An 8292-nucleotide genomic window follows, 5' to 3' on the forward strand; every position below is an offset into this window, starting at 1 on the left:
ACATTTAGGTTGCTTCCATATCATGATGTTTTAATACTGTGGATATTTTGACATTTACCATTAATTTGTGTGCTGATTGTGGATATAGTATCTCCTGGGGATGGGCAGCAGGGACTGCTTTACTGAGGCCACATCACACACTTATTTGGGGGGAATAAACTTAATATTAGCTAAACTTTATTGGGTGCTTATTAAGTATCAGGCACTATTCTAAGTGCTTTATGTAAAACAACTAATTTCATCTGTACAATAATCCTATGAGGAAACAGAAAGATTAAGGGTTTGCCCAGGATCATCCAGTTTATAAGTGGAATAGCTAATATTTCCCAGTCAAACTCTAGGGCCTGAGCTCTTTATTGCTATTTTATACTTACAGTGCCCATTGGTGTGGCCTTTGGTATTTTGTGTGGCAATACAGCATGTTGAATTCTGCAGTTGGGTTTTGTTGGTTTATTTAAAATTGAAACAAATTGGACAAGGACTGGTTTTTAAGTTTGTGGGGGGCGGGTGTGGTTGATATTTTTTTCTTTGTTCTAGGTACCTGGTTCAGTTCAGTTTAGTCCCTCAGTCATGTCCAACTCTTTGTGACCCCATGGACTGCAGCACGCCAGGCTTCCCTGTCCATCACCAACTCCCAGAACTTGTTCAAATTCATGTCTGTCAAGTCGGTGATGCCATCCAGCCATCTCATCCTCTGTTGTCCCCTTCTCCTCCTGCCCTCAATCTTTCCCAGCATCTGAGTCTTTTCAAATGAGTCAGCTCTCTGCATCAGGTGGCCAAAATAGTGGAGTTTCAGCTTCAACATCAGTCCTTCCAGTGAACACCCAGGACTGATCTCCTTTAGGATGGACTGGTTGGATTACCTTGCAGTCCAAGGACTGTCAAGAGTCTTCTCCAACACGACAGTTCAAAAGCATCAATTCTTTGGTGCTCAGCTTTCTTTATGGTCTAACTGTCACTTCCATACCTGGCTACTGTTAACAATGTTTTAAAAAGATCTGATCTCAGGTGAAATGTGGGATAAGGAGGAATAGGGGATGCAGCTGTGGAAGAAATTATTATTGTCTCTAAGGGAATGAGATGCCCAGCAGAATTTGGAGGAGGGTTTTGGATCGCTGCTGAGTAGAGCAAGTGTACACAAATACCTTGCTTGGATCCCTCAGGACAGACTTCAGTCCTCTTTCTATGTGTTTGCATGGAGCTGACCGGTGCTTCTTTTGGGGCCATTGTCTTCACTGAACAGTAAGAAAAAGGTTCAGAAGATCTCATAGGTAGTATGTTTCCTTACTTGTACATATGTGAAAAAAGGTACTTCTATGAAAGGATAGTTTGATAGAACTTGGTGATAAAAGTTGATGAGCTGATGAAATGTAGGTGAGAAGGCAACAACACACAAGGAAATCAATGACAGATGGCAGATTGGGGACCTTCCTTTAACCTCCATCTTATCCAGGGCTTATATTTTAAATATAAAATAGCATTCACAGGAATCTTAATGTGTAATGTTTCTTTTTCCCCTTCTAAATATTCTCCCTGACTTTGTTGGTGGACTTCCCTGTCTTTTATTTTTTGTTTAACAAAACTAAGTGGAATACCTACATTAGGAAAAAGAGACTTGTGGAAAAATAGAGGAAAAGACTTCATCTCCTAAAACTCCCTTTACATCATTTGTTTATTTGTGTATATTTCTTTTCAGTCTTTTCCTTCTGGCATTCATATTCTTACACGATATTTATGATGCACATAAAATTTTCTTTCGTGATTTTATTACATAGCAGAATATGTTTTTTGCATATTGCTATAATATTCATAATTTTAATTTTAAGCCTGCATTATATCCCATCAAGTAGATTTATTTAATCATTTTCCTATTTTTTTCACTTTTAGTTGTTTTCAAAATTACCCTATTTTAAATAATGCTGCAGAATCCATCTTTGATATAAGGCGTTCCCCTTCCTTTTGGATTAGTTCCTATGAGAGATTCTGTCAAAGTGGAACTAGTGGAACAGGATAGGACACTTTTGGGGCTTTTGATGCATTTGCCAAATTGCTTTTGCAAAGCATTCTTCTACAGAGTTACTTGAAGTGTGTTTGCACACAGCTACCAGCTTGCAAACATTTTGTTACCAGGGCACAGTGAAATCAGAAAGTTGTGCCACACTGTACGGTAATTCACTGCTTCCTTCATCTCTAAAGTCTTTTTAAAATAGTGTCAGCTGAACTTCCAGCATCCTTAGTGACATGACTGAGTTATATTTTGGAACTTTTGAGAAGCTCTTCTCTAATAAATTTTAGTCTTAAGAGTGTACATTTAGGGTATAGTTGGGAAAACAGAGCCCACACCAAGTAACTAATAGAAGAGATTTAATACAAATAACTAGTAAGAAAAACATTGGAAATGTTGAGAAACTAAGTAGGCACTGTGTGAAAACCCAGAGATTAACAATAGGGAGGTGCTGGTTGATTTAGGGTAGAGCAGTGATGTGCTGAAGCTAGCTCATAGAGGTTTGTGAGTCAATTGTTAAATCCAGGAATTTTGCAAGCCTGGGTGTAAGTATTTACACCATGCTGCTACTGCTGCTGCTAAGTCACTTTAGTCATGTCCAACTCTGCATGACCCCACAGACGGCAGCCCACTAGGCTCCTCTGTCCCTGGGATTCTCCAGGCAAGAATACTGGAGTGGGTTGCCATTTCCTACTCCAGTGCATGCAAGTGAAAAGTGAAAGTGAAGTCGCTCAGTCGTGTCCGACTCTTAGCGACCCCATGGACTGCAGCCTACCAGGCTCCTCCGTCCATGGGATTTTCCAGGCAAGAGTATTGGAGTGGGGTGCCATTGCCTTCTCTGATTTACACCATAGATATTGGCAAACATTTCAAATCAGAACTTTACTTCCCATCAAGAGAACCAGTTGTTGAGCATTTACTGGGGCATACCACTGGGATAGAGGGACAGATGTTAGTACCAGCTGGACCACCCAGCAGAAGCTGGATTTGTGGAAGGAGGGCCTATCTAATGGGAGCCAGAAAGGTAAAGGAGATGCAGGTAGTGCTGGAAACATTGCCAGAAAAGGATATGAGGAAGGAGTGGCATCCCAGGTCTCCCATCTGTATCTTCCAGTGACCACACCCCTGGTGGAAGCTGGTTGCCAAGGTTGCAGGAAGAGTCTGGAACACAGTTGAAAATACCGAGGTAACTGATTAGCCAGGAGAAATATCAATAACCTCAGATACGCAGATGACACCACCCTTATGGCAGAAAGTGAAGAAGAATCTAAAGAGCCTCTTGATGAAAGTGAAAGAGGAGAGTGAAAAAGTTGGCTTAAAGCCCAACATTCAGAAAGCTAAGATCATGGCATCCAGTCCCATCACTTCATGGCAAATAGATGGGAAAACAGTGGAAACAATGGCAGACTATTTTTTGGAGCTCCGAAATCACTGCGGATGGTAGTTGCAGCCATGAAATTAAAAGATGCTTACTCCTTGGAAGGAAAGTTATGACCAACCTAGATAGCATATTAAAAAGCAGAGACATTACTTTGCCAACAAAGGTCCATCTAATCAAGGCTATGATTTTTCCAGTAGTCATGTATGGATGTGAGAGTTGGACTATAAAGAAGGCTGAGCACTGAAGAACTGATGCTTTTGAACTGTGGTGTTGGAGAAGACTCTTGAGAGTCCCTTGGATGCAAGTAGATCCAACCAGTCCATCCTAAAGGAGATAAGTCCTGGATATTCTTTGGAAAGACTGATGTTGAATCTGAAACTCCAATACTTTGGCCACCTGATGCGGAGAGCTGACTCATTCGAAAAGACTCTGATGCTGGGAAAGATTGAGGGCAGGAGGAGAAGGGGACAACAGAGGATGAGATGGTTGGATGGCATCACCAACTCAATGGACATCGGTTTGGGTGAACTCCGGGAGTTGGTGATGGACAGGGAGGCTTGGTGCTGCAGTTCATGGGGTCGCAAAGAGTCAGACAAGACTGAGCAACTGAGCTGAACTGAACTGACTAGCACATAGACCTTCTGACAACTCTCAGTAAGTGAGAGAATCACACACTCAGTCATGAAGTAGTACATATTTATTTAGTGCTAACACATGCCTTTTAGTGCCAGTTCAGTGCGTGGTCCTGTGCTCAAAGTGAGAAGCACCTGACAATCTATTTAAACCACACACCTACTACCTTCTATGTTTAGTGAAAGCTGACAAATGTGGACATTGCCCTGGGACATAACTGATGCAGATTCTTCTGTATCTGTCCCTTGGAACAAGACTGGATTTACATCTCTGTTCTTAGTGCAGAACTACAGAATTCAGAGAAAGCCTTGCAGAATATAATTCATGCTGGCTGTGCCAGTTCCTGGGTGTCTTTGTTATGTGGAATCTGGTAACTAAGTGAAGAAAAAAAGAAAAAACCTGGGAGGCTGAACTTCTTTGCATAATAAAGAGATTGTTGTGGGTGTCAGGGTGAGAGAGAGAAAAACAAGGTGAACTTCTGTTTTAGAAAATTTTGAAGTTTGGCAAAAGAGACTCCATGGAGATAAGCACTGTCCACCAGAACTTCCTACAGTGATGGGAATGTTCTGCATGTGTACTGGCCAGTACTGGCCAGTTGCTCGTCACAGGTGGCTCCTGAGCAGTTGAAAGATGGACTGTATAACTGAGGAATGGAAAAGTTTAATTACTTAAATTTAATTAATTTGAGGGTAAATAAGTAGCTGGTGTGATTTCAGAATCTCTTTGGGTGATAAAGAATTAGGGTATGTGGGGAGATGAGGAAAGGGAGTTAGTTAACATGTTATATTCATAGGATGTTGTTTTTATAGCTAAAATTCTTTTGGGGAAGATAAAACTAGAGGTTGACATCTCTTTGTTATTACTTGTGATTGCTGGCCTGTGCTTTTTGTAATAGTATTCCATCTGGAAAAGGCCCTGTTATGCCCTCATTAACAGCTCAGGTATTACTGCGGTAATTATAACTACCTTCAGATGCCCTGCTCATATATGGTGAGGGGGAGTGCTCTTGCTCTTTAATAGTATGTAGCCTGTTTGCACAGAGTCCGACACGACTGAAGCGACTTAGCAGCAGCAGCAGCAGCAGCCTGTTTGCACGGAGAAGGCAATGGCACCCCACTCCAGTACCCTTGCCTGGAGAATCCCATGGATGGAGGAGCCTGGTAGGCTGCAGTCCATGGGGTCGCTGGGAGTCGGACACGACTGAGCGACTTCACTTTCACGCATTGGAGAAGGAAATGGCAACTTACTCCAGCGTTCTTGCCCGGAGAATCCCTGGGACGGGGGAGCCTGGTGGGCTGCCGTCTCTGGGGTCGCACAGGCGACTTAGCAGCAGCAGCAGCAGCAGCCTGTTTGCAATGGAAGAGAACATTTGATCTCTGAAGTGTATCATAAAAATGTAAGCCTGATTGTCAGACTCAAAAGGACCTACAATCCGATCTTCTGTGTTATTAACCATTGTTGTTGCTGTTCAGTTGCTAAGTGTGTTGACACTTTGTGACCCCAAGGACTGCAGCATGCCAGACTTCTCTGTCCTCCACTGTCTTCCGGAGTTTGCTCAAATTTTTGTCCATTGAGTCAGTGATGCTATCTAATCATCTCATCCTCTGTTAATGGTATTGAGTCAATAAGATTACATAGTAGTTTGCGTCTCTTAAACCCCCTCCCCTATATTACCCTTCCCCACTTCCATCTCCCTGCATGTAACCACTAGTTTATTCTCTGTATCTGTGAGTCTGTTTCTGTTTTGCTATATACATTCCTTTGTTTTATTTTTTAGATTCCACCTGTAAGTGATAACATACAGTATTTGTCTTCCTCTGACTTACTTTGCTAAGCATAATACTCTCTAGGTCCATCCATGTTATTGTAAATGGCAAGATTTCAATTTTGGGGGGAGAGGAGTAATATTTCATTTTATATATATATATATATATATATATATACACCACATCATTTTATCCATGAAGGATATATTGTACAGTACAAGGAGTTATAGCCATTATTTTGTAGTAACTTTAAATAGAATATAATCTATGAAACTACTGAATCACTTTTCTGTAAACCTGAAACTACTATAATATTGCACATCATTTATACTTCAAAAAATATTTGAGGATAAATTGTGTCTTTGAAATATTGGGAATCAGTTATTCTGAAATGTAGAACAGATTGTCGCTCTTTGCAGACCAGCAGGGTTTGGAGTGTATGTCTGAGGGCTGAGGAGCTGGAAAGGATGCTTTTTGTTTCTTCTCAGAGTATAAACACGAGATGGTAAAACTTCTGGTAAATCTTTAATGAATATGACTGTAACTCTCAAAAAGGAAGGAAAGGAAAACTTGTAGCTTGGAAATATATTCCCAATGGAGAATTTCAGATCTGTCATTTAATTTCCCTAATTTAATTTATATCCATTTTAAAAATCAACCCTGATTCTCGACATGTAATTGTGACAGTAAATGGTACAGTTCAGTGTGATGATAATTTAGAACACATTTCATCTTCCAATGAAGAATGGAAATATTTCCCTGTGTCTTCTAGTGAGTGCTGATACTCACTAACTCCAGGAAATGAAGCTTCTTATGTAAATAGAATAAATTGACACTTCTCAGGGATTTGAAAGGCAAGAGCCCTTGTGAACTGGAGACTTTTATTCAGTTTCCAGGAGCACATCCTCTGTTCCCTGGATGTGCTGGATGTTCTCCATGAAGCAGAGCTACACTCCTGCTACCCTGGCCCTTGGCAGAGATCTTGTAAATAGCATAGTACTTGTCCTCATTGGAAAAAGCCAAATGATTTCCCACACTACTAGAATGTTGTTCCATCACCTCTAACTCCATTTTCCATTTAATTCCTTCATAGGATGCTCTAAATAATTCTGAAGATGAAGTACCCTTGGATAAATTCCATATGAAAACATGTTATGATGAATCACATGCTTTGGTAGACTGTTGGTAATAATTGTTAAAAATCAATGGGGTTATATTCAATACATTATCAGTGGATGTTAATGCAAGATTACTATTGTTTGTAATAATAAAGTATCCATATAATACTTTACGTGCAGAAAACCCATCTACTTATATTACTTCATTTATTTCTCATAATAGCCCTGTAAAAAGGTGGCACAGACATTGAAATTAACCCTAGCATGAACTGAGTACTATGATAAAGACATGGTTTGTGTCCTCAGTGACTTCAGGCTCCAGTAGAACAAAGCCCATCTCAGAGACAGCGGCCTTGGAGACTTAGATGGTCATGTGAACTTAACAAAGGGGGCTCAAAACAAGGTCCTAACTTAAACCCCTTCCTTTCCTTGAATGTGTGGAGGATAGTCTATTTCAAGGGTCCCTAGCCTACCTTTGTTTGAGGTAGGACTAAAAATCAATCATTCCTCCATCCCTCCACTATTTCCCATCTTCTCTCACCACTCCCCACCTACCCAGATGTAGGGTCTATATGCCACATGACCCAGCATCCCTACTGGCAGCACCAGGAGAAATATGGGTTCATGGTGGTGGCCTTGCCCACTCCCAGATACGTAGGCTATGAACTGTTTTCAGAGGTTCTTTCTTGACTGGAGGGCTCATGGAGGAGTGGAACTTGTGGAACACATTTCTTTCATGCTTGGGTAAAGGGTGAGGCAGCATCCTTTTGTGTGTGGAACCAGGAGATAGTCCAAGAGAGTAGTTTCTCCTATATTGGAGATTTTCAATTTTCTATTGCTCCATAGTGCTAGAATTTTATGAAAATGTGTCAGGCAATGTGAACATTTAGGTGTAACAAAATAAAGTAATCGTCTCTAATTGTTAATACCAGCCATGTATTCATCATTTTACGTGTTTTCCTTGTAATCCTCACAAGTGCTCTGCAATGCAGACTTTATTAACCAGGTGAGAAAACTGAGGCTTGGGCCGAATTAATAAATCACCAGGTTCCAAAGCTAGTCAGTGGTAAAGCTGGAATCTGGTTGACTCTAAAACCCACATTCTCTCTGTTTTCCCAGAGGTCAAGAATTTAAAGCTAAATACCTCTATTTAATCTCCAGACATGTTTGACCTTCATGGTGTTTTGACAAGTTTTGCACTGGTTGACAAAATTTAAAGATCGGGAGATTTTTCATAAAATTCCAGATCTTTTGTTTCTTTTGTCAGGAAGACTGGCAACATTAATTCTTATGAAGTGATGGTCAGCAGCTGCCCCCTATCCAGAGTCCAAGTGTGTCCTTGTGCTCACTTGGAGGATGCCTTCTTCTCTCACTGGGATGGCTTGAATG

At 40.9% G+C, this 8292-nt stretch overlaps 1 long non-coding RNA gene across 1 annotated transcript in view; it reads left to right on the top strand.

Moving 5' to 3' along the window:
• The window catches only part of LOC129644195 (uncharacterized), a 169421-nt gene extending 162345 nt beyond the window's left edge, over positions 1–7076 (top strand). Inside the window, exon 3 of the long non-coding RNA XR_008710771.1 lies at positions 6879–7076. This is a non-coding gene — a long non-coding RNA (uncharacterized LOC129644195). The remainder of the gene's footprint in view (positions 1–6878) is intronic.
• The last annotated feature ends 1216 nt before the right edge of the window (positions 7077–8292 follow it).

Source organism: Bubalus kerabau, chromosome 2, assembly GCF_029407905.1.
Source record: "Bubalus kerabau isolate K-KA32 ecotype Philippines breed swamp buffalo chromosome 2, PCC_UOA_SB_1v2, whole genome shotgun sequence".
Classification (NCBI taxonomy): Eukaryota; Metazoa; Chordata; class Mammalia; order Artiodactyla; family Bovidae; genus Bubalus; species Bubalus kerabau.